Genomic DNA, 13,148 nt, shown 5'->3' with positions numbered 1-13,148 from the left:
GCTTCAGAGAAATCAGTGTAGATTGCATCAACCTGTAGACGTGCTTGTAGAGATCGAACTATAAAAGAAATGTAGCAGATTAAGTTTGTTGCAATTGATCGTATCGGCATGAATCCGTGTTGAGTTTCTGAAATGTAGTTGTTGCTGTTGTGCTTCAAGAAATCCAGAACTATAGTTTCAAATAATGTAGATACGGCACATAGTGCGGCTTTACCACGATAATTGGAGACATCGGCTTTATTTCCCTTCTTGAAGACTGGGAAAATAAATGATCTTTTTCCAAATATTTGGAAATGTTCCTGACTTAGGAAAAATATTGAACAACATCGACAGTGGAATTAGAAGACTCTTTGAGCACTTTTTCAGTACTAACGAAGGAATACCGAACTGTCCAGCTTTGGAAGATGATTCCATTTTAATACACGCTTCTTCAATCATAGCAGTTGTTATGAAGGGGTGAGAACCAGTTGGAGAGCGGCTATGAACATTGATGGAGATCTGATTACTCGATAGAGTTTCATTGGAGAATACACTGTTCAAATGTCGTTGAAATAAGTAGCAAATATCAGATATCGCCGATGATTCAACGTCATCAAGAAACAACTGATCGTACATACTGCGAATCGTTCTGCATTCTTCCGGGAATGCATAATGATGTCGCTTTTGTAAAATTTTTGAATCCTCTTCGGGGTTGGAGATTTTATGAACTGTGAATTTTGGCACCTGCAGATCGTTCAGCATCTTTTCGGGGATGCAGAACGATTTGTTTCTTTATGTTTTTTGCCATTTTCCCACCTCACCTACTTCACAATCCCCTTCCAGGATGGGAAGGGAAATTGACAAGAAGCTACAGAAAGGTACAAATAACTAGGGGAACGTGTCACTTTAGTCAATTAGTTCTGATTCCTGATTACTAGCGATTTCCGCCTCGGATCCAACACTGTTGGGGCGGCTGCCTTGTTCTCTACCAGCCGCCATGTTAAAGCTTGCTTCAGATAGAATTGGAACAAAGACAATTGCCTGTATTTCAGTTATTTATTATTGAATCCAGCGTTTTCTTCATACTTTTAAGAAAAAATACGGATAAAATCATTCGCCACAGTTTCGAAGGAATAATCGAATTTTTCCTGTAACACGGCTCATTAGGCACACCTTCTTCGTCCATCGTTTTAGCTATCTTATTCCACCAGGTCCTCATCTGATTGATGTCTATGACAACCTTTCTCTTTGCCTTGAGTCTCGTCTTCATGATTGCCCAGTATTTCTCAATAGGGCGGAACTGGGAGCAGTTGGGTGGGTTAAGGTTTTTCGGAACAAACTGGACCCCTTTCTCTGCATACCATTCTTGAACGACTTTGCTGTAATGACAGCTTTAACATTACGGGATGGTCGTGGGATCGAATGAACGGCGACACTCTTTTTGGTATAGTTCCGATGTCATTGTCTTATTTGTAACGAAAACTTTCGGTTTTTTGCCACAGCTGCAAATGCCCTGCCAAATAATAAATTTTCTCGCAAATTTGTCGACAAAAACAAATTTAAATTTGGCTGGAACATCCCCCCGAGCCGTTGCCAAGTAAAATTTTTGACCTGTGATTTGCCCGAAGTCAGCCTTGACATAGGTTTCATCATCCATCAGAAGACACCCGTCGAACTTGGTCAGTTTCCGAGCACGAATTTTGACCACACTATTCTGTTTTATGGTCCGATTTGGCTGTTTGCTAGCTCGATACGACTTGATTCCTTCCCGGAGTCGAGTTCTCCTCACGGTCCTACGGGAAGCACCGAATTTTCTGACCAAATCACGGTCCAACAGATTAGGATTCCTCTTAATCGTCTTCAAAATCTTACCACGCAGTTTCCGGTCGACAGTTCCACTCCGACGATTGGCTTGAGGCTTCCGAATCCTATGTGATTTTCTATGGTTCCTTATACCGTTTGATAACGCGCCATACGGTATTTCTGGCCAATTTAGCTAGCCTAGATGCAGACCACAATAGATTTTCCAAATAACTGTGCACAATTTTTTCCCTTCTTTCGGCTTCCATGTTGATTGTTTACAAAGTACAGTCGATTGGTGGAATGTCAAAAATCATACGCGAAGCTGACAAAATTCCCGACACGTGGGCGCCAAGAACTTCCAAAACCGTCCACCAGGAGCGCCACAATATGAGCAAAAGTTTGTTCCAATTCTAAATGAAGCAAGCTTTATCATGCAGGAGCTTACGGTCAATCAAATTCTCGTTCCATCTTTAAAAGTACAAAGCCTCTTCCGCTGCTCTTCGGCCAACACCAATAATACCAATGTCGTCCGTAAGACCAATAGGTGTATTAGATTTCTTGGTGACGGTTCCGTTCCTCTGCACGTCGAATCTTCGTAGCTTATTCGGACTTCGACAATTTACATCTTCCAGACACTTAAGCAAAATGCATTTTAAAATATATTAGAATTAAATTTGTCATAAACTTTTTTTAACAAATCCGAGTCCGTCCCACTGTCTCTCAAAATAGACTAAAATGCTTTATTACGGTAACTCAAATTGTTTGAATTGTGGTCAAAAGCAGTTGAATACCTAAACGAGAGAAAGTTACTACCTTGCACTTGCGTATTTTTAACACTTCTATTCCAGTGATTTGGCACCAGACACCGAGATTATCGAGGTCGGATTGAAACGAGTTATCTAAGTCGTTTACAAAAGTTTAGGAGATTTTATCGCTCTGCAGAAATCTTTAATAAACCGCTGCGGACCCATATGGCTTTCTTGGGGGTACCTGATAATTACTTTTATGAAATAAGATGTGAAGATAAGCCATTTCATTTTTAGGAATCGAAATTCCTCTATTTTTAGTCTTATTAGTTGGAGACCATAGAAAATCACATAGGATAGAACGGTCCCCGGATCTCGGTTCTGGAAGTATTGGAAATGATGGTGAGAAACTCCAAAACGGAGCACTATATTTTTTCTTGCCGTTAGCTAAACCGATTTCCACAAATATTTTTTTTCAAATAAAAGGTTTTATGATCATTTAGGGGTTAGCCTATGTTTGTGCTTAGGGCACATAACCGTTTTTACGGTTCTTTACGTTTCGTCTTAGACTCGTCAGTGCAGAGCAGTTCAAATTGAACTGCTTATTGCAACTTAAACAGTTCAACTTGAACCGCTAAGCAGACGTAAAGTTAATGCTGTTTGCAAAACACTTATAGGTATATTTGGTACCGCAGTACCACGTCTTTCCTGACGTGCCAAACGAAAACGTTGTTTTCGGCTTATTCTGGCCGATGAAGGTATGGTCATTTAGAGGTTAGCCTAAACATAGACTAACCGGTTCAGGTTTTATGATGGTTTTATGTATTTTGACGAAACTAATGTGTAGAAGTTATATGAGCATTTATATCTTTAAAATCAGTTACAAAAACAAAATTATATTTAAAAAAAAACAAACACTGAGATAAATGTTTTGTTTATACAAGTTAATACGAGGCATATTCTGATGAACGTTTTGTTAATACTAGGCTTCTTCTGCATATCAGAAAACTAGCTAATTTTGAGTAATTTACAACTAAATTCGGGGTTCTGTTTAGTAGTTCAATTTTGTGTAAAGGGGTTCTATATGGCCCTTGCAAAATTATACTGGAATGACAGTTATCTACTCAAATGTTTGGCTTCATTGACTTTTTTCCAGATTGAGTGTGATTTACTTAATTTTAGCTTATTGAATGGAGCTCTCGCTATTGGATGCTTTTGTTCTTTGTTTTTGACAAACATGATAGGTAAAAGAAGGAAAGTTCAAATATACAAATATACTTCTGTTTCTAAGCTACTGCTCGCCTATCTGTGCGTACAGCAAACAATATTCGCTACTGTAGCTTCCGCTAGCTATGAAATTAGCACTGTAATGACATTCTTGTGGACGAAAGAATCTTCAGATGCTGAAATTGATGGAAAGTTATGCCTAATTTATGAGTCTGCTATAATAAGTGACGGATTTGTTCAACGCTGGTGTACTATGGGATGTCTTTCCTTTCTGACAATCCGCGTCCTCATACCGCAGCAAAGCTCCTAGAGAAATTTCGAGAGGATCTTTTAACCACCCCTGACCCTCAGTTCTGACCTTGCAACTATTGACTACATTCTTTCCTTAAATTTGTATTTGAGAAACCAAAAACGCTCTTGGAAATTGGTTTAGATCGCAAGGGATGAGTTTCTGTGCAGAGAGGTTAACGAAGCTGATACAGCGCACAGTGGTTCGAATCAATAAAAACGTGGACATAAATCAGTAGCTGCCAAACCGTTATTTTAATGCATATAGTTGCTTTGAAGAAATTATTTACAAATATATACCGCGTAATTTGATCCTATCAATAATTGTTCATGGCCTACTTTGGCAAAAAATGTAACCATAACTTTTTTTTCTGAAGGGATAGAATTTTTTTTTCTTCTACAAAGTTTTAGAACTATTAAAAATAATTTACTTTGTCAAATATACCAAAAGTCTAGGTCGCACCGTTTCGGATATACAAAGCGTTTTTATGGCAACCCCCTTAAAATCAGTTTTTTATTTATAACTTGTTTCGAGTTAGTTTTTTATGCATACTTTCTTTGGAATAATTGAAGAAAATAAAAAATCCCATATTTTTGTTGAAGGTAGTGCATGGGTTTCTTGTTTCCTGGCAAAGTTATACAACATTTTACCTTTTTTCAGCTCTCATAAAACCTTACACAGAAGCGAAATATGCAACTTTATGCAGCTGATTTCTACAAAATTTGTAGGAAAAGATGTGCCAAATATCATAAAAAAAAATCTAAGTGAAACTCGGTGGAACTTTTTTTTTAGGTCTTTTCAAAGTTAGTTTTAATTACTGAATTATGGCAACCTCCTTAAAACTAGTTTCCTAGTCATAACTTGTTTCGTGTTATTTTTTTATGCATACTTCGTTTGGATTAATTGTAAAAAATATAAAATTTCATAATTTTGTAGAAACTAATGCATAAGTTTATTCTTTTTTGGAAAATTTATGCATAATTTTACTTCTTACCTAGAATACCTTGTGCCGAAACGAAATATGCAACTTAATGCAGCAAACTTTTATAATACTTATAGGAGAACATGTACCTTATCCAATTTATTTTCCAATGAGAATATCTTGAGTACTCTTCGTGTGACTCATTTTCACTATGGCCATGCTGAAACCATAAATGGTTAAGAAACAGAGGGCGCACAGTGGTCCAAAACTGGAAAAAGACGGTCACAAGTCTGTACCTTTCACTGATTTTTAAGAGCTAACGTGTCTTCGAAGAAGTTTTACAAAATTATATAACGCTTCTTTTGAAAGTAGCACCTTAATTTTTGTTAAGGGGGTAATACCGATTTCGAAAAAAAATAATTTTGTTTTTGACGAAAAAAATTTTTTTTTCTATCTCATTTCATGTGTGAAAGAAAAAAACATTTCAAGTATTTTTGCTGAAGATATGAATAATATAAAAAAAATATTTTTTGAGATATTCGCTTTATTTCAAAAACAGAATTTATCTCCATTACCTAAGTATCTACTTCAAAGTTAGCATTTAAATGAGTAACTTTTCCCAATACTTTTCACAACCTAATCAATCAACTAGGTAGTTAATGTTACCTAATAAATCATTACAATATGTCACTTAGTCGCATTGCATTCGATCAATCAGTATCAGTCACGCTATCGTCCGAGTTTTCCATATCGCTAATTTCTTGTTCTGTTGTAAGTTCTAGCATATCAATTGCTTCCATTGACAATTTCTTTCCAGTTTTGATAGGTTTGTAATAAATATTCGAAATCAGTAGGTCAGACGCTACTAGGAGTCGAAAAAAAATTTGTCATCGTTTTTTCACGGCTGTTTTTCCTCGTGCCCAAGTTTGGATTTTTTTTATTTGTTTATTAATTTTTAACTTTTTTCATTCAATAAACTGTAAAGGTTGTTTTATGGAATGGCTTATTTGAAACCTAAGAAAAAACCGTACATTCATGCCTTGGACGAATTTTTGTATCTTTGTTATATTTTACAGGCTGTTGAAAAAAGGCTTTGTGTGAAATACCCCATGGATTATTACTTTGTTACTTTTTACAATTGAATTTTTTGTTACTTTTTACAATTGACAATATTAGAATAAATCTAAGTGGAACTAGATGCAATTTTAGGCCTTTTCAAATTTAGTTTTAATTATTGAAAATCCGAAAAATTATAAAAAAAACTTCAAAGCATATTTCAAAAATGGAAAAATATTTTCTAGACAAAATATGATAAAGTATTGTTAAAGTACAAACCTTTACGAAGAGATTTCATGTTTAAACGTGCAAATAAATTGAGTTATCGCGAAGCAACACGATTTTTAAGACGAGATGTTTATCGGGCGACTGCAAAAGTGAGTTACAGAAATAGCAGACGCGTGACGCCCTCTGTTTCTTAACCATTCATGGTTTCAGCATGGCCATAGTGAAAATGAGTCACACGAAGAGTACTCAAGATATTCTCATTGGAAAATAAATTGGATAAGGTACGTGTTCTCCTATAAGTATTATAAAATTTTGCTGCATTAAGTTGCATATTTCGCTTCGGAACAAGGTTTTCTAGGTAAGAAGTAAAATTATGCATAAATTTTCCAGAAAAGAATAAACTTATGTATTAGTTTCTACAAAATTATGAAATTTTATATTTTCTACAATTAATCCAAACGAAGTATGCATAAAAAAATTACACGAAACAATTTATGACTAGAAAACTAATTTTAAGGGGGTTGCCATAATTCAGTAATTAAAACTAACTTTGAAAAGACCTAAAAAAAAAAAGTTCCACCGAGTTCCACTTAGATTTTTTTTATGATATTGGGCACATCTTTTCCTACAAATTTTGTAAAAATCAGCTGCATAAAGTTGCATATTTCGCTTCTGTGTAAGGTTTTATGATAGGTGAAAAAAAGGTAAAATGTTGTATAACTTTGCCAGGAAACAAGAAACCTATGCACTACCTTCAACAAAAATATGGGATTTTTTATTTTCTTCCATTATTCCAAAGAAAGTATGCATAAAAAACTAACTCGAAACAAGTTATAAATAAAAAACTGATTTTAAGGGGGTTGCCATAAAAACGCTTTGTATATCCGAAACGGTGCGACCTAGACTTTTGGTATATTTGACAAAGTAAATTATTTTTAATAGTTCTAAAACTTTGCAAAAGAAAAAAAATTTCTATCTCTTCAGAAAAAAAAGTTTTGGTGCATTTTTTGTCAAAGTAGGCCATGAACAATTATTGATAGGATCAAATTACGCGGTATATATTTGTAAATAATTTCTTCAAAGCAACTATATGCATTAAAAGAACGGTTTGGCAGCTACTCATTTATGTCCACGTTTTTATTGATTCGAACCACTGTGCAGCGGTACGAAAAATATTTAAAATAAACAGTGATTATGATGTAAAGTTTAGTAGAATAATAGAAAACTAATGTCATTAAGGGAATTGCGACTTAAGACTTAGACTTAAGAGACCCGGAACTAACCTAGGGATTTGAGGACGAGTATAGTGTGATGAGATAGTCGATGTCTTTCACAACCCCGCACGTTAGCTAAGAAAGTTTATCTGGTCCGAAGAGGCGAATGACCCTAAGGTTAAAACATCTATAAGTGAAACGAAAAAAACCCTAGGATGTTTCATCAAACGAACAATTTTCATGTAACCAGGGTCATCGCGAGTGGTGGAAGAAGAGTGGAATCCTTCTGCCCAGCACTTTTTCAGAGGACTTGGAAATTTCGAAATCGACTCGAATTTTAGTTCAATTGCTTTGAAACTAGGTCCAAAAATGATTTCGAATAAAAGGTCTAACAGCAGTTATGGTGTAAACTGGATTATGTTTGACATCAAGCGAAAAAGTTTATGGCAAAACGGGTTTGTTTTTCCGAATATGTTTCGTAAAAAACTAAAGGATACTATAGAAAAATAATGAAAAGAAAAGAAAACTAGTTTGTATTATAGTAATTCTCACAAATGTAGTACTTTTGTAGAGTGACCAAAAAAGAATAACGATTTATTTGTTTTTGGTTGGCAGCAATAAATCCATTTCAGCGAAACTAAAACTGTTATCTAAAATTGAGAAAAATTGTAGACAGACACGTTTGAAGTGAATGTAATTCACATTCATTTAATTCATTTCTGTACATCTGCCTAAAATAAACCCGACTCCCTAACGGCGCTAAAAATAATAATAATTTAAATCGGAGCCAACTGTATCAGACATTAGAAAATCGGACCGTTTACTTCCATCAGTGCCAACTATGATGCCACAAGCAACAAACTAGCAAATGCAAACGGTTGGGACAACACGAGTACCGTCACCCTTGATAGGACCACCTACGCGCCGCTCTTCGAAATTAGTCGCCTTCGAACGGGGGCTTTGGATCTTCCAAGAGCGTAATCGAAGTGTGCTAGGGTTGCCATGTACGGTCGGCGTCAGTTAATTGAATGATGACAACTTTTGACGGACGAATCTACCGCGCCCAGGCTCGAGTTACGCCACAGATAATACACGGAACGACCGAAATCAGCATTTTCGCGAAAAATTTAGTTGATTTGCTGATTTTAGTTAGTTATTTTTTGAGACAACTAAAAAAATCTTACTTTTGCTGATTTAGATTTTTTATTCTCATTCCCTTAATAATAATAAAATATTTGTTGAAATGACTATTTTTTTTAGTTGAATTCACAAAATAAACGTACTGTCATTTCTTAGCTAAGGCACACTTCATATCCAGTCAACTAATTTTTTAGTTGAATTAAAGAAATATAATGTTGTTTTCAACCAATATGAATGGTTGAATTGGCTTCTGCAATCTGCAGCTATATGGCGCCCTGTCACCGAAACGGTAACACCTTAATGACTACTAGCCACTAGATGGCACACTACTGCCGAAAAATATTCAGACGCGGTTGTCTTTTCTATATTGGCAGGTATAAATACGATGTTGTGTTGGAGAAAAAGACATAAACGAAACGTAAACATCTTTTTGAATTTTTTTCTTCTTAATCACTGTTTTCTTCATTCTCACTGAAAACTTTGAGCACTCGGAAAACAAAAACCGAATACAAATAGTACACCGGACGGCGCAGCTCGGAAGGTTTGAAGATACAAAAAAACTTCATCACAATTAGAGTGAAACATTCGAAATTCACTTCACTGTTCCGCGTAAAAACATTATTACGCACAATCGCTTCAAGTGCGCACAAATTCTGAATAAATACGATTTCCACTAACAGTTTACGACATTTTTACATATCGGTTTAGAAATTTAAATAAAGATATATCGAACACATGCGAAAAACATCAAAACAATGTTCAAGCAGTTTCAATAAGACTGTCCTTTTTAGCTTTTTAATGGATTGTTTTGCTTTGACACTTCTCATGAGTTTTTGGCTAATAAACTTGTTAATAATACCCATTTCAGTTTTGGTTTTTTGTGCTGTCCTTCAGTAATGATGGTGATAGATAAATAGAAACAAATTTTCTGATTTTAATAACAAAATTAGTTGTCAATGAGAATTTCGTGTTGGATTGAAATATTGCTGGTTTGAGTCCAGGATATTCACCAACTAAACACATTCTCTAAAACTAAGAGTTTTTTCAGCAAAGTAAATTCTCAATTTTAACTAATTTTATAGTTATTTTGGAAATTTTGTTGTTAAAATCAACTAATTCAAAAACAGTAATACGAATTAGGCGCAGAGCTAATTTCGGTCGTTCCGTGTAAGTAGTAATTAATTCCAAACCTTTTCTCGCGGGAAGAACAAGTGCAACGAAGAACAAACAACCGTCCAGCAGCGCGCTCCGGATGAAGCAATTTTCGCTTCCATCCGTCGTCGTAGCCGTAGCCGTCTTGCTGTTCGCTGCAGGAAAGAGTTCGGAAGGTGATCCAGTTAAATTAGACCATTTTCCCCTCCGTGTGATTTTAATTTGCTCTATGCTTACTATGGCCTAAAAACAAATGGTTGCCTGACTTCTGTGGGAACACCTTCGTATGTCCCGGCAGGTGTCGCGTGCTGCCAGGTTAGTGTTTTTTTTTTTGTTCCGTTTTTCCAGTTCATCCTGATTTGTCAATATTTGTTACGAGGTGCCACGTGTATCGGTTGTTTTGCCACCCAGTTGGGAAGTGTGCCTTTTGGGAGTGGAAATAATGTTGGCCTTTCTCCCTGCGACAATGGCACTAACGGAAATGAAAAATTTTACGACCTGTCATGGTTCACGTAAATGTACCTTTTATTTTTTACGAGTTTTTCGTGGGAAAGCGTAATTTTTCATATGAAAGCATTAACCCTTATGCACTCGAATGGGTACCCGGGTACCTTTTCGAATTTCAAAATAAGAAATTTCTGAGTTAGGTTTAAACTAAGATTCTGCAATTCGGTCAATTCCAAGAACTAGTTGGACCATAACTTCTCATGCTTTGACTTTTCATTTTACAGTAAGGGGGGTCGAATGGGGGGGCTCAAATTTTTTTTATTACGTAAACACCCGAATGGGTACCCGGGTACCCACAAATAAAAATGCTTGTAACTAAGGCAAATTCCATCCGATTTGAATTTTTTCAGTACGGGTAAATTCAGAAATTTATCCACTTTTCGATGGCCGTGTATATTGCTGTAGTAGGTTCTTCTGGTTCCCGTTAATCCGGATTTCCGTAGAATGTTCCGACACTTGTGTTTTCCACCATAAATGTCATTTACTAATTTGAAACTTTTCCAAACCAGCTATTTGAGAAAGGCCGTACCAAAATGAACCTTTTGTAGAAAAATGACGTCATCTAAAGGGTAGTTGGCCTATTCTGGACTTACTCTCATAGAACGAAAAAAAGGAAATATAAATGAGAACGAAACTGTTTGGGAAGTAACTTCGTGATGTTTCGAAATGTTTGTTGCCAGAATTAAAAATTGTATTGCGTGCTCCTCGCAATAGGCCTGAAGTACATAATAATTTTCAAACTGAAGATAAGAAAGTGAAGTATATAAGGGAACATACATAAAGTACGTCACGCGTTTAGGGGGGAGAGGTTTCAAAAATACGTGACAATACATGGTGAAAAGATTGAGAAATGCTCGACAAAGGGGGAAAGGAGTGGTAGAAAAATTCAAAATTTTATGTTACGTACATAACGGATGCCCCCTGAAATATATAAACATAACAACTCAGCATAGCACTTGATTTCATATAGCAATTCTTAGATAAGATTACAAAAATACGTGAAATCCGTGTATAAATGCCTCGATGTCGGAACTCATTTAGGATATCCGGGTTCCTGGGAACCAGGAGCACCATGTCCATCTTTATGGGTACCAATCCCAAAGAGCTTAAGTTCCTGAATCCAACAGTGCTAAAATTACTTCAATCGGTTGAAAAATGCTCAACTTACAGCGATTTAAAAAAATGGGTACCCGGGTACCCATTCGGGTGGTTAAAGGTGTTTTTTTTTTCGAGTGCACAACGGTTAACTGAAAAAAAGTAAAGTTAAAACACTTTTCCGATATTCAGCAAATAAAATCAAGAAGCCGAATTCCATAGCCATCTTTATATTTTGAAATTAGGTCTCCGGGAGACGAAGTAATTTTTTCGTTAATCTGAGTCGAAACGGAATTATACCCATGCAAATTGTCTGAAATTTGAGACGACATTCATTACGATTCCTAAATGAATTCCGAATAGAAGTGCAACAACTGGTTTCTAGTGATAATCGTTTGTTACACATGAAGCGGAGTCGAAATAGAAATCGTAATGAATTTCATCGCAAATTTCATTCAAAATTTGTTGGGTACAATTGCAACTCAACTCAAACTATCCGTAAAACTGAATGTGTATGGGAACATTTAGTCCTTCCGCCGAATACACATATCTTCCATTGATTCTCGTTATTAACACTGGTGACGTGAAATGTACTTGTTTTGCTAGATCAGTTCCTTTTTTTTGCATGAGTTTTTTCACGACGTTTGGGATGCGTTTCGAGGACAAAATTATATTAACACTTTTTCCTTTTTAAATCTATTTACAACTAGCGGACCGCTGTACACTTCGTAGCGAAATAGTATTAGATTAGATGTAAAAAATCAAAACTTCTTTCAATCAATTTTAATGATTATTGAAAAAAAGTTATTATAGTGCTCTAGGACAGTGATTCCCAACCTTTTCACGAAGGCTGTTACTTATGTATTTAGCCTAAAAATGTGAATGTATTATATTTGATCGGAAATGGTTTTATTGTTTTCCTAAATAATCCCTTAGATGATCACTATAGTTTTTCATACGCTTGAATCAATTTTCATAACATTTTTTTCACTTGCCTTGAGGCACACCGAAAACATGGTTCTGAACGTTTCAACAATTTCTTTAAGAGTGTTGAATCGCTCTTCACGCAGTTTATTCGTCACGGAAGGAAACAAATAGAAGTCGTTAGGAGCCCAGTCAGGACTATAAGGCGGGTGTCCCATCTATTCGACGTTTTGGGTGCTCAAATATTCGATTGTTTGATCCGATGTAAAGGAGCTTGCATTATCGTGATAAAAAATGATTTTGCATCTTGCGTTCGTTTTCCTTATTTCACGAGAAACTTTTCTAAAGCAGCGGTAGCGATATGTTAGTTTATACCAAAAAAACAAGCCACCATTTTCTTTGAAATGCTTCGAGTGGAACTAAGTTGATTCCAAGCACTCTTTTCTTGATAATCAACGATGTAAATTGTAAGAAATCATTGCTGAGGTAAAATTTTCAATTCACTGTAAACAAAACAAATAGAACTTCAATGACAGAATATTGTGAAAATGGATCATAACGGGCTGGGGTCTACTAGGGAATTGATAGTACCTATTAGCTTTTTCCGGACAGAACCAGCCTAGATACCATGTGGGATCCGGCGGAAAAAAATAAGCCAAGAATAGATCCACTGGGTTCCTGCTTCCATGTCGCAAAAGGGGACAATTGCAGGAGTTTTTAGTTTTTTTAAGGTTGACCTTTTAATTGAATGATAAAAATTAACTATTGCGCAAGTAGTAAAAAAATACTTGTTTGTTTGATAAATTAATATTTTTTTCTCGGTAGCCGATTGCCCAACCTATTAATAAATTTAATAAATAATTGAA

Source organism: Malaya genurostris, chromosome 2 (assembly GCF_030247185.1).
Source record: "Malaya genurostris strain Urasoe2022 chromosome 2, Malgen_1.1, whole genome shotgun sequence".
Lineage (NCBI taxonomy): Eukaryota > Metazoa > Arthropoda > Insecta > Diptera > Culicidae > Malaya > Malaya genurostris.
This window is presented reverse-complemented; position numbering follows the sequence as displayed.